This window comes from Cupressus sempervirens, chromosome 9 (genome assembly GCF_028749045.1).
Source record: "Cupressus sempervirens isolate cs-2001-9-10 chromosome 9, ASM2874904v1, whole genome shotgun sequence".
In the NCBI taxonomy this organism is placed as follows: Eukaryota; Viridiplantae; Streptophyta; class Pinopsida; order Cupressales; family Cupressaceae; genus Cupressus; species Cupressus sempervirens.
The window spans coordinates 617,557,243-617,571,353 of NC_143126.1; positions in this window are offsets into that span (position 1 = coordinate 617,557,243).

Genomic DNA, 14,111 nt, shown 5'->3' on the forward strand with positions numbered 1-14,111 from the left:
TTACCTTATCAAAAACATAAACTACAACCCTTGTACATTTGTTATTGATATGATTAGGATCTACATATCCCTTTATCTTCATGCTTCATGATATATAGAGTGCTTGTGATATCGGGCATGTATAATTTTGATCAAGGTTGTCAAGGAGTTGTTACAAACATTTAATTTGGACTATTATCCACATATGGGCATGACCCTATGAGGCATAAGACACATAGATTCATGCCCATTATGTAGGTATAAACTTTGGTTTTCTTATAAATTCTAGATGATGTCACTAACTCTGAAAATCATCAATTGCAAATACATGTAATGTAAAAGAAACGACATCTGAAGTAATATTATTGTTTCAAGTCCTCTACATCTATAGTTTAGATTATTATCAGCAATTTTTTCCTTACTATAGAGTGACAATAATTAATAATATTAAGACGATATCACCATTATATATGATCAAATTAAAACAATAAGTTCATTGTTATACTCTATCTGTGATCTATATTCCTTCACATTAAAGGGGGTAAGATGTCATATCCCCATTTAAAGATATAATTTTAATAATAATTAGATAATATAATGTTATTAAATAAATAATTGTAATAAAGTTATATTAAAACTAATACTAAAATATAAAAATAGGACATAATAAGTATTTTATCTAAATTATCAATGAAATAATTTTTTAATATGATATTTTAAATAATTAAAAAATAATAAAATTAAAATGAATAAATAAATAAATAAAATTAAATACAAGAGACAATATTGTAGAAAGTATGTTAACTTTTTAAATTGAATTTAATAATAAATAAGAATAATTAAGTAAATAAATAATATAACATAGAAAAGTCAATATATATTTAACAAATACATAACTCCTTAAAATTAAGATATAAAAGGAAGGAGAGTTTATTTTAGAGAGGGAGAAAAAGGGGAGGAGAATAGAGGAGTTCAAAACAGAATAATAGAAGAGGAAAGTAATGTGAAGAAATTAAGGAAGTGACTTTCTAAAAAGGTATCAATGATATTGAAAGGATGTGAGCTTTCAAAAAAGGTCATGATTATGAATAGTTGTGACTCTTCAAAATATTGTAATTATAATTAATGAGATTTTTCCAAAGGATTTTAGCTTATGAAGTGTTATGAATTTTTGAAAGGATTATAACCATGAATTGTTGTGACTTTTCAAAGGATTTATATTATGAAAGGTTGTGACTCCTGGAAAAGAAGAAACAAAAACGTATATTGTATCCTTTCCTTATAATTAGAAAAGGAAGAATTTAATAAAGTAAATATAGAGTTGAGATAATCTAGGACTAATTCATTGAAGGGTCAACTAATGAAAGAGCTACATGGACCAAGAAAATAGGAAGATAAGAAAGGTATGTTTATGAATTTATTTATATTAATGAATCATGCTTATGGATAATTATGTAATTTGAGATGGATAACACACATGACTTAATGGTTAATGGTTTAAGATCAAGAGAGTTCCCTTTTTAGGGAAGAGACTGATCTTGATATGGTTAATAGCTTAAGATCATGAGAGTCCCTTTGGGAAGAGAGTGATATTAATATGGTTATAAGGCTGGAATATTATATAGATGTTAACATATTCATATGTAATAAGGGCCATGGATGGAGAATGTCTCTTCTAAGAAGGACCTTAAAGGGAGCACTTCACTGAAGACAAATAAGTAACCAAGGATCTAAGGATCCTCAAGAGGGTTATTGATCCCAATGTGGAGATGTCTTTAAAGTTGGGTTAGGATAGAGGGTAGAATAGCGAAATTTGATTTATTATTGTATAAATTCTAATGTTGGTTTTGTTGAAAATTTGATTGAAAATGAATAATTATCAATGAAGAAGATTAATTGCAAAGAGGAAGATGGTTGATAAAGAATTTTTTCAATCATTATTTTTTCATTAACATCAAACCTACTATTTGTTGGAATGAAAATTGCTTATAAGATCCAAGTACTATCACTTAGTTGATTGATGGAGAGGATTTAATCAACAAGATGTAACAAGAGTACCTAAGGGAAAGGTTGAGTTATGGTTTTGTAATGAAGTGCAAGGATTAGTTAAGACAATGGTAAAATGATGTAATGATAACATACTTGAAAATATAGAGGATAGCCACACTTAGAAACATTGGAAGAATAAGTTGCAACAAGGTTGTTTACAAAGATTAACTAAGTTCATTAGTGAGTGTCGAGCAAGCTAGTTTGAGCTACGCAAATTTTTAGTTAGTGTTGAGAAAAAGAAAAATATAGTGTGTGCCGAGTGATATAGAAGGAGCCGAGCATGTTCAGGAGTCAAGAAAAGTAACAGGTGCCAAGCATCAGTAAAAATTAGTGGATGCTAAGTAACATAGTATGTGTCGAGCACCAAAATTTTAATAGTGTTGAGCTACTACATTATTGGAAAAGTCAAAGATTTGCTAGATCTGAGCCACAAAGTTTGTTACCTTGAATTTTGTGAGCTAGATAGAGGATAAGGATGATGAGCTAGAGGCACAAAATTTTATGTAGACCATTTTTGGGTGAATTCAAGAGGATTCTTCATGATGTTTCTAGAAGGAACAAGATATGAGTTAGATTCAGTGAATCGTACCTAATCCATTCAAACTGAAATTAAAAGAGGGAATAATTGAGTGGGAAAAGCATTTCTAGACTTCTTTTAAAGAGTCATAGGCCAAGAAGCAAGAGTAGCTAGCATTCCAAATTATGAAGTGATTGAAAGGTGTCAAGGAGAAGGCATCAAGAGGAGAAGGAAGAATAAAGCACAGAGACTCAGCTTCGATAAGTGGTCAGAAAGAAGATTGCACTGGTGCATCAAGCATGAAGACTCAAGGAGATGAAGTTTGAAAGGAGAACAAGCTATCAGAGCTGCAGAGACTAAAAGCTAGGAAAATTGTGAAGAGCTGAACTATGATCTAAAATCTACAAGTTAAGATGTAAGTTGTATCAGGTCAAAAGCCCTTGTTGTCACTCTCTAACAATTTTTCAAGATAGGGTAAAATCTTATGCACTTAGGTTGGTTTAACAACCATTTTTAAATCCTTTAATAGGATGGCATTCCAAGTGAATGTTCTAAAGTCCTCTAACTAGACCCACTTCTAATAGGGTGGTAAATCCTTTAACTAGGTCATATTTAATAGTGTGTTGTAGCCTTTAATAGGTAGGCCTTTCATAGGGCATCACTTTAGAAGAGTGAGAATTGAGTAGCATGTTACTGGTGGTTTTTTCCAAATTGGGTTTCCATGTAAATCATTTTGTTATGTGTTGATCTTTCATGTGTTATGTTTGCATGTTGATTTACAGTAACTTGCTAAGTAGGAAATTTTAAGCTTGGATGCATGAACAAGTTTAATATGCTCACTTTACTTGATGAAAAAGTTTTAATTGGACATTTGGACCTTGAATAACTAATTCACCCCTCCCTCTTAGTTATTCTAAAGCATTTCTAACAATTGGTATTAGAGCCATCTGCTGATTTAGTTTAAAGGTACTAGAAGTAGGAAGATCAAGATGTCCAAGAGAGAGGTTCCCAAGCTCAACAAAGATAACTTAGCTACATGGAAAAGCCTAATGAAACTGCACCTTGGATCAATAGGTGATTATGCAAAAACCTCAATTGGAGTGCAACATGTAGATCCAACTAGAGCTCTTACTATAGATGATCTGAACAAAAGGAAGGAGCATAATCAGGCAATGCTGGAGATTGCCTTTGCACTCAACTATGCTAATTTTGATGACATCAAAGGATGTGATTTTGCATTCAAGATGTGGAAAGCCTTGTCAGATGTCTATGGAGGAGATTAGAATGTTCAAAGAGCACAAAGAGAAAGCCTCAAAGGAAAGTTTGATGACATAAAAATGGAGGAAGGTGAGAATGCTGCTCAATATGCCTCTAGAATGAAAGAAGTGGTAAGTGCAATAAGAAGTTTGGGTGGTCATTTGGAAGATGACACTCACAATAGCAAATACTTAAGAACTTTTCTCCCCATCTAAGCTATTAGAGTTTCAACCATCCAAGAGCTAAGGTGTGTCCCAGGAAATTAGCTATCTTTTGAAGGAATAGTAGGGAGACTCATTAATTTTGAGTTGTCCAATTTTGATAACTACAAACCTAAGAATCTTAAATCTACTTTCAAGGCTAAGCTATCATTAAAAGATACTAAGGAGGTGAAATCAAATAAGAAGAGTAGAAAAGGAAAACATGCATCCAATGACAGTAGCATATGTTAGAGTAAATAATTAATTAATTATTAATTAATTATTCTATTTACTTAAGCTCACTTAGGTAAATGCATTTCATTAATTAGTTGTAGTCTAGGAGTTTTTTATAAGTTGTTGACAATATGGGAGTTTATTCTCTCCTAAGTTATACTTATTCTCTCACTTTGTTTGAGGACTTTCCAGCTCATGTGGCTGTATGCTTAGTTGTCACACTTATCTCCTAGCATCTTCTAGTTTATTCTAGGAGATTCTTTGAGGCCTTTATAAGCGGTCTCTCCCTCATTGTATTTTCACAACAATGCATATTGCATATTGTAAATAAATATTTTCTTGTGTTTTCATTATTTCTCTCTCATGTTCATTTAGGGTTTTTCCCTTGCTCTATGCTCTTCCTTCCTTGGCTTCTCTTTGATAGGTTTTCACATGCAGGTGATCTTGGGCATCTTCAAAGTTAGATTTCATCAACTCCAATATGGTATTAGAGCCTCCTTACTGCTGCTTGATTGAAAAATTTTTGAAGCCATGATTTAGAGTCACAAACCCTAGTTTGTTTGTGCATTTTTCTTTAAATCAGGGGAACAATAATTTTTTGGAGCACTTTGGGTCCAAATGGACACTACCATTAGATTTAGAAGGTTCTTTTTAGCTAGGATCCATATAAAATTTGTCAATTTTGGAGACAGGGCTACGGGAGGCAAAAAAAATTTAGTTCCAAGGATTTTCGTATGACTATACAGACGATTTCAGCATAAAAATAAATAAATATATTTTTAGGTGCATTTCCAGGTGGCCACCACCATGCCACCCAATGAACACTACCACGCCATCGTAGCCCCGCCAGGGCCTAGCTCGTAGCGGTCACAGCAGGCTATGTCGTTAAGGCAGCACTGTGGCCCGGCCTCCATCGGCGAGCCACCTCGGTGCCACCCTCCTCTCCGCTCTACCGGTGCTGCGCCTGTCTCTACCACTCCGGCATTGCCTCCACCAGATAGCACAACCTCCACTCCGCTCATCTACTCAAGATGCTATGTTAGCAATAGTCAGCCGCCCAGTCAAATTTTTAGGCACATTCTATGCATGACACGTGGCACGAGTGCCACATCATCTAATCTGCCACGTGATGTCCACATGGCACTATCATGTAGCTACCATTTGGCACCTTCTTTTTGCTGTGACGGTCTCCTAATTGTCAAATTTAGTATAGTGAAATGTTGATGTGAGCATGATGTCAGAACTACATCACCCACCTTCTTGCACCTCTCCTTCAGGGTTAGTTTTAGACCTACTTGCAATTTTTTGACCATAACTTGAGCATGCGGAGGTATTTTTTTGATCCGAAAGAAGCACCAGAAAGCTGGTTCCAAGAAAGAGACATTAGTGTAGGTATTTTTAGGTTTTTATACCTTTTTTTTGCCTTTTTTTTAGTCAAAATCCAAAGTCTTGTTTTTGACTCTGGCTTGCATATCTTTTGTGTCCCATGTCAGTTTTTTGAAAATGTTATATTTCTGGAAAGTTGGTTCTGTGTACTTTTCAAAAATGCTATCATTTCCTTTAGATTCTACCCCATGCTCTTTATATCATTTTTTTGGCATTTTTGGTCCATGGTGGATATCTTGGGTGTTTTAGGTTCGAGGATCATTTTTCTGGCATGGTTTCCTTTGTTTTGGGTTGTACTTTGTTTTGTTGCAGCTTGTTTTTAGTTTTGATCATTGTAGCTATCATTTTGAAGCTCTTTTATGTATCATACTAAGATAAAGTGTCACTTTTGCATTTCAAGATTTTGAACATTTTTTTTGAGTCAATTGTACTTGTACTATTTTTATAAAGCACCATGGGGGGGATAGTTGTTTGTTGCTTTAGGCATTCTCCCTTTGTCAAGTGAGTGTCCCTTCCACAACATTAGCCCCATGCAGTGTCAGTGTGACCATGTCTTTATAGGTGTTTGTACCTGTTCCTCTCTTGTCGTTCTTGGTTTGTCTGCAGGAGACTTTGGCCCACCTTTTCAGTTGCCTATCATCTCACCCTATCTACATTAAGGGGGGTTTTTTTTTTTGTTCTAATGCTTCCTTGGTTCGATGGTTTGATAGTTTGAGTTGTGTATTTAGTGGTTGATCCTATATACAAGGCAATTGCAGTGGCTAGCTACCTATACATTTCGGTGAGATGGATCATCTATCATATAGACACGCTCAGTTCGTGCCTTCTTCTTCCATGGAGGTTCTTTAGATCAGCAATTTTCTTTTTGATGGCAGATTTTGCAGCTTCTTCATGCTTCAGTGATGCTCTTCATGATCACTTCTTGTTCGTGTTTTAGGGGACATTTCCCTAGTTGGAGGATTCTTCATTTCTTCACTAGGTTCTTACCTCTTTTTGAGGGAGGGTTTTTCCCATGTGATTTTCTCTCTTTCCCTATTTTTAGAGGTTGCATTCTTTTGCATTGTTCATGGGTACATAACATGGCCTCGTTTCCAGGACCCATTATGCATTCTCCATTTCTGCATTTCTTAGTTTTGTGAGGTTAAGCCATTTCCCTAAATTGCACTTAAGGGGGAGGGTGTTAGAGTAAATAAATAATTAATTATTAATTATTTATTCTATTTACTTAATCTTACTTAGGTAAATGCATTTCATTAATTAGTTGTAGTCTAGGAGTTTGTTATAAGTTGTTGACAATACAGGAGTTTGTTCTCTCCTAAGTCATACTTATCCTCTCACCTTGTTCAAGGACTTTCCACCTCATGTGGATGTATGCTTAGTTATCACACTTATCTCCTAGCTTCTTATAGTTTGTTCTAGGAGATTCTTTGAGGCCTTTATAACCAATCTCTCTCTCATTGTATTTTCACAACAACACCTATTGCATATTGTAAATACATATTTTCTTATGTTTGCATTATTTCTCTCTCATGTCCGTTTAGGGTTTTTCCCTTGCTCCATGCTCTTCCTTCCTTGGCTTCCCTTTGACATGTTTTTACATGCAGGTGATCTTGGGCATCCTTGGAGTTGGATTTCATCAACTCCAACAGCATAAATGAAGAAGATGTAGAACAATTAGAAGCACTATTGGCTAGAAGATTTCATAGAGGCAAAGGTAAATTCAAAGGTAAGCTTCCTATCATTTTTTTTAATTGCAATGAAGTAGGACACATTGTTGCAAGGTGTACATAGAAGAAGAACTACTAGGAAGGAAACAAGTACAAGAACAAAAGAGAAGATGATAGTAGAGATTATAGGGACAAAGGCAAAAGATGCTACATTTTTGTAGAGGATTCTAATGAGAATGATGATGAGTCAAATGAAGATGAGGCAACAACACTAGTAACCTGTGTGAAAAAAAATGACAAGTGGATCATAGATAGTGGATGCTCACATCACATGATAGGAGACAAAAGTAAGTTTATTACCTTTACCTAGTATAATGGAAATAGTGTTAGATTTGGAAATGATGCTTCGTTTCAAATCAAAGGAAAAGGTTCTACTAAAATTACAGAGAAAATTTCATGTGATAATACATACTATATTGAAGGATTGAACTGCAATTTGCTGAGTGTGTCACAATTAGGAAATTTAGGTTGCAAAGTAGTATTTGGAAATAAAACTACCAAAATCTATGATACTAATGGAAATCTGATAGGAAAAGGTGAATAAACTAGGAGTAATTTTTTTCACCTAGATATGGAAGATGCAACTTGTCTTATTATTAGACTTGATGATGTTTGGTTATGGCATAAAAGACTATGTCATGTTAAGTTTGACAATCTGATTAGCATCAGCAAAAAGAAGAAAGTCAGTGGTTTGCCTAAGCTAAAGAAGACTAAAAATACAATGTGCAAACAATGTCAATTAGGAAATATGACCAAGTCAAGTTTCAAAAGCAAAGACTATGCTTCCAAAGAAGTACTAGAGCTAGTGCATACTAACTTATGTGGCCCAATAAAAGTACAAAGCTACTAAGGATATAGATACATAATGCTATTTGTGGATGACTATTATAGGAGGATGACTACCATATTCTTAAAGTAAAAATTTGATGCATTTTAAATGTTTAAGTGGTATTTGGCCAGGGTTGAGAAGGAAACAAGTAATATTTTGAAGTGCCTGAGATCAGACAAAGGAGGAGAGTTTACATCAAAAGAATTTGAGATATTTTGCAATGATAAAGGAATCAAGAGACAAACATCAGCACCAAGAACTCCACCTCAGAATGGCATTGTAGAAAGAAGGAATAGATCAATAATAGATTGTGCCAAAACATTAATGATGGAGAAAAATGTTGCTTTGAAATACTAGAGAGAAGTTATAAGTACTGTTGTTTATATCCTAAATTGAGTACAAGTCAAGAAAGGTACAAATGCAACACCTTTTGAACTATGGTATGGTCACTCACCTAATGTAAAAAATTTCGAAGTATTTGGTTGTAAATGCTATATTCTTAAGGATACTAGGAATGGAAAATTTGATGCAAAGAGTGATGAAGGCATATTCCTTGTATACTCAACTAGAAGCAAAGCATATAAGTGTTTGAATACTAACATTAACAAGATTGTGGAGAGTGCAAATGTAAATTTTGATGAGCATGCAGAAGTCCAAGTAATTAAATCTAAGAAACTAAAAGATTATAGATCTTTTGTGTACTTCTATGAAGGAATGACTACTGAAGACGATACTACCAATCAAGTTGGGAATCAATAACAAGTTTTAGTATTAGCCAAGTCATAGCAAGTGAATGTCGAGCTACATTCAGAAGCTGAGTTGCAGAATGAAGAAAATGCACATTCTGATTCTAAAATCAGTATACATGGAAAAGATAATGAAATACCAGACAGTGATGTGCAAAGTGACTCTAAAGCTAAAGAACCAAATATGGAAAGAAGGACATAACCAAGACTATCTAGATATGTGAGAATACATCACCTTGTAGAAAAAATTATTGGAGACAAGGAAGCTAGACCAATGACAAGGAATAGACTAAGGAATGAATCATGTTTGCTGAGCAAGATTGAACCCAAAATGGTGAAAGATGTACTACAAGATGATAAATGGCATAAAGCTATAGAAGAGGAGATAGATCAGATTGAGAAGAACAAAATTTGGACCCTAGTTCCTAGACTAGCTGATAAAAATGTTATTGGTACCAAATAGGTCTTTAGGAACAAAATTGATGAGAATGGTGAGATAATAAGAAACAAGGATAGACTATTCTGTAAAGGTTATGCACAAGAAGGACTAGACTATGGGGAAAAATTTTCCCCTATTGCAAGAATGGAAGGAGTAAGAACACTACTTGCATATGCTACTTATAAAGGTTTCAAAGTTTATCAGATGGATGTAAAGTCTATTTTTTTGAATGGAATACTAGAAGAGGAAGTCTACATAGAACAACCAGAGGGATTTGTTAATGACAACAACAAGAATATGGTTTGCAAATTGCATAAAGCACTCTATGGTTTGAAGCAAGAACTTAGAGCATGGTATGAGAGACTACATAAATACCTTGTGAAGATAAGATTTGAGAGAATAGATGAGAAAAAAAACCTATAAATCAAAGAAGAAAAAGGTAAAGACATTTTGATATCTAAAATCTTTGTTGATGATATAATATTTGGAGGAAAAGATGTCCTATGCAAAGATTTTGCTGATGAAATGAAACATGATTTTGAGATGTCAATGTTTGGAAAAATGAAATTCTTTGTTGGATAGCATGTACATCAACTAAAGCATGGCATATTTGTGACCCAATCAAAATACATCAAGGAGATACTCAAGACATTTGGATTAGAAGACTCAAAACTAGTTAGTATACCAATGGTAATAGGACATAAGTTATCCAAGAATGATGAGTCAGTTGAAGTGAATCAGACAATGTATAGAACAATGATTGGAAAGTTGTAGTATGTTGTGCATAGTAGACTAGACATTGCATTAGCTATTGGAATAGTGGCTAGATTTTCTAAAAATCCAAGAGAAAATCATCTGATGCTAATAAAAAGAATACTGAGGTACCTAAAAGGAACTAATGACTTTGGTTTATACTACAAGATGAGTGAAAAGTTTGAGTTGAGATCCTACATTGATGCAGATTAGGGAGGTAATATTCATGACAAAAAGAGCACTAGTGGAGGAGCACTTTTCTTAGGAAAGATATTAATTACTTGGACCAGAAAAAAGAAAAGTTGTACCTCACAGTCCATAGTAGAATTTGAATATGTTGTTGCTACTATCAACTGCACCAATATTGTATGGATCAAACATCTGCTACAAGGTATGAAGGAAGAGGTAACTACACCTATTATACTCTATTGTGATACTACAAGTGCCATCAACATATGAAAGAATCTTATTATGCATGCCAAAACAAAGCATATTGTAATTAAGTATCATTATGTAAGAGAATTGGTGGAGATAAGCAAGTGAGAATGGAATATGTTAGTTCAAAGGAATAGATTATTGACATCTTTAAAAAAGCACTACCTAAAGATTCTTTTGAGTATCTTAGAGGTAAGTTAGGGTGATACCCCTATGCAAGCCTATTTGAAGCAAAATCATGATTGCCCTACATCAAATAAGTTGATTGTTGAAATATTACACATTGATGCAAAGGATATTTACTTTTGGATTTTTTCCTGAAGTAATCAAAGTGCTAAAGTTCCAAATTAGTCACAAAGCAAGGTGACTGAGGGAGAAATTGGAGTACCTACAAATGCTACACTTTCATGTTAAGATGTTGAAATAGTACATCTTTGGCATTTTTGTCAAAGAGGGCTAAGTAACAAGAAACTAATCAACAAAATTCAATTGGATAGAGGGAGAAGTAACAAGAAACTGATCAAATCTACAAGATCAAATGGAAAAAGGAATAAGTAGCTGATACCAGAACATGATCAATGCATACAGAGGAAGAAATAATGTAAGAGGGTGTTAGTGAACAATCGTAATCAGATACATTAAAAAAAGTTCATATATGAAAAAGGAAATCACAACTCAAATGGAGTAAATAGTATAGACAAGAATCAATCAAAAGAATAGTAGAACAAGGAGGGAGAAGATAGTTTATCAACAAAAGAATTCAGAGGGAGTCATAAGCTAGTTTATGTTGCTGATAGAATGAATAGTTTTGAATAAAGTTTTCTTTTTGACATTTGATTTACTATTTTAAGCTAGTTAGCATTTTGATAACTTGGTTGATTAGTTTGGTTTTCCATCAATACCAAAGAGGGAGATTGTTGGAAATTTGATTGAAAATGAATAATTATCAATGAAGAAGATTGATTGCAAAGAGGAAGATGGTTGATAAAGAATGTTTTCAATCATTATTTTGTCATTGATGTGAAATTTGCTATTTTCTAAAATGACAACTTCTTATTAGATCCAAGTACTATCACTTAGTTGATTGATGAAAAGGATTTAATCAACAAGATGTAACAATAGTACCTAAGGGAAAGGTTGGGTTATGGTTTTGTAATGAAGTGCAAGGATTAGTTAAGACAATGGTAAAATGATGTATTGATAATATACTTGAAGATATAGAGGCTGGCCACACTTAGAAACATTGGAAGAATAAGTTGCAAGAAGGTTGTCTGCAAAGCTTAACTAAGTTCATTAGTGAGTACCAAGCAAGCTAGTTTGAGCTAAATAGATTTTTAGTTAGTGTTGAGCAAAAGAAAATCTAGTGCATGTCAAATGATATAGAAGGAGTTGAGCATGGTCAGCTGTCAAGAAAAGTAACAAGTACCAAGCATTAGTAAAACATAGTGGATACTGAGTAACATAGTATGTGCTGAGCACCAGAATTTCAATAGTGTTGAGCTATTGCATTATTGGAAAAGTAAAAAATTTTCCAAATCTGAGTTGACAAGTTTGTTACCTTGAGTTTTGTGAACTAAATGGAGGATAAGGATGATGAGCTAGAGGCATAGAATTTTATGTAAACCATTTTTGGGGGAATTGAAGAGGATTCTTCATGATGTTTCTAGAAGGAACAAGATATGGGTTAGATTCAATGAATCCTACCTAATCCATTCAAATTGAAATTAAAAGAGGGAAGAACCGATTAGGAAAAACATTTCCAAAATTTTATTTAAGGAGTCACATGCCAAGAAGCAAGAGTAGCCAATGTGCTAAATTAAAAAGTGATTGAAAGGTGTCAAGGAGAAGACATCAAGAGAAAGGAAGAACATAGCACAAAGACTCTACTTTGATAAGTGGTCAGAAAGAAGATTGCATTGGTACATCAAGCATGAAGACTCAAGGAGATGAAACTTGAAAGGAGAAAAAGCTATCAGAGCTGTAGAGACTAAAAGCCAGGCAAATTGTGAAGAGCTTAACAGTGATCTAAAATTTGCAAGTTAAGTTGTAAGTTGTATCAGGTCAAAAGCCCTTGCTATCACTCTCTAACAATTGTGCAAGATAGGGTAAAATCATATGGACTTAGGTTGGTTTAATAACCATTTGTAAATCCTTTAACAGGGTGGCATTCCAAGTGAATTTTCTAAAGTCCTCTAACTAGGCCCACTTCTAATAGGGTGGTTAAATCCTTTAACCAAGTCACATTTAATAGTGTGTTTTAGCCTTTAATAGGGAAGGCCTTTCATAGGGAATCACTTCAGAAGAGTGAGAATTGAGTAGCATATTATTGGTGGTTTTTTCCAAATTTGGTTTCCACATAAATCACTATGTTATGTGTTGATATTTCATGTGTTACGTTTGCATGTTGATTTACAGTAACTTGCTAAGTAGGAAAGTTTAAGCTTGGATGCATGAACAAGTTTTATAGGCTCACTTTACTTGATAAAAAAGTTTTAATTGGACATTTGGACCTTGAATAAATGATTCAAACCCACCCCGCCTTCCCCCCCCCCCCCCCCCCCCCCCCCCCCTCTTAGTTATTCTAAAGCATTTTAAACAGGTTTTTAGGTATTCTTGTCCTAGTTAGTAGGGACATTACATAAGAAGACAATGTTTAAATGGAATACCAAGCCAGTTGAATCCTATGAATATCTTAAGCACAAAGTTATACAATTTCCTATCTTGGTCCTTCCTAATTTTAATAAATTATTTACTATGGAAAATGATGCAAGAAACCTAGAAATTGGGACAATGTTGAGCCAAGAAGGCATGTCAATTGCATTCTTCTCTAAAATCTAAATGGAGCAGAGAAAAAGCATATCACATATGATTTAGAATTTTATGCCATGATACAAGCACTAAGGAAATGTAGGCAATATATTCTTCCCAGAGAATTTTATATATATATATATATATATATATATATATATCATGCTTTAAGTTTTCTAAATGAGTAGGAAAAGTTGAGTTACAAGCATATGAAGTGGATGAAGTATTTTCTATTTTAATAAGGACTAGTAGACAGGGTGGTTACTGTTTATGGCAACTTTTTATTTTTAGTAAGTCTCTCATTTGAGCTTGAAATGTTCTCATTTTCTACACAAAGATTCATTTTAGAGTTATAAGGCTACCATAAAAATCTCATTTCTCCAACTTAAGTATCAGAGAAGTTATTACGGAGTTTTGGTGGAAACATTTGTAAAAAAATCTTTAGGCTAACTGTTGGAGGCCTTAGAGTGTCTGGATGAGGCTTGAAAACTTGATGGAAGGGCACTTGCACAATTTTGAGCTTGTAGATCATGAGCTAGAATTTTTGAAAAGTGGTTATAATAGCCAATCATAGCAACAGTTGATGAGTTATGGCCTTCAAAAGTTGGGTTACTAAAATTTTTAAAATAATTTTTTAAAGATGTATTTAGTCGACTCTATATGTATTGTTAGGGTCTATTGGCCCTAGGTATTAAGTTTGAGCATCTAGAACCTTCCTAGGCGGCATAAAATTGCCTACTTAAGAAAGACTC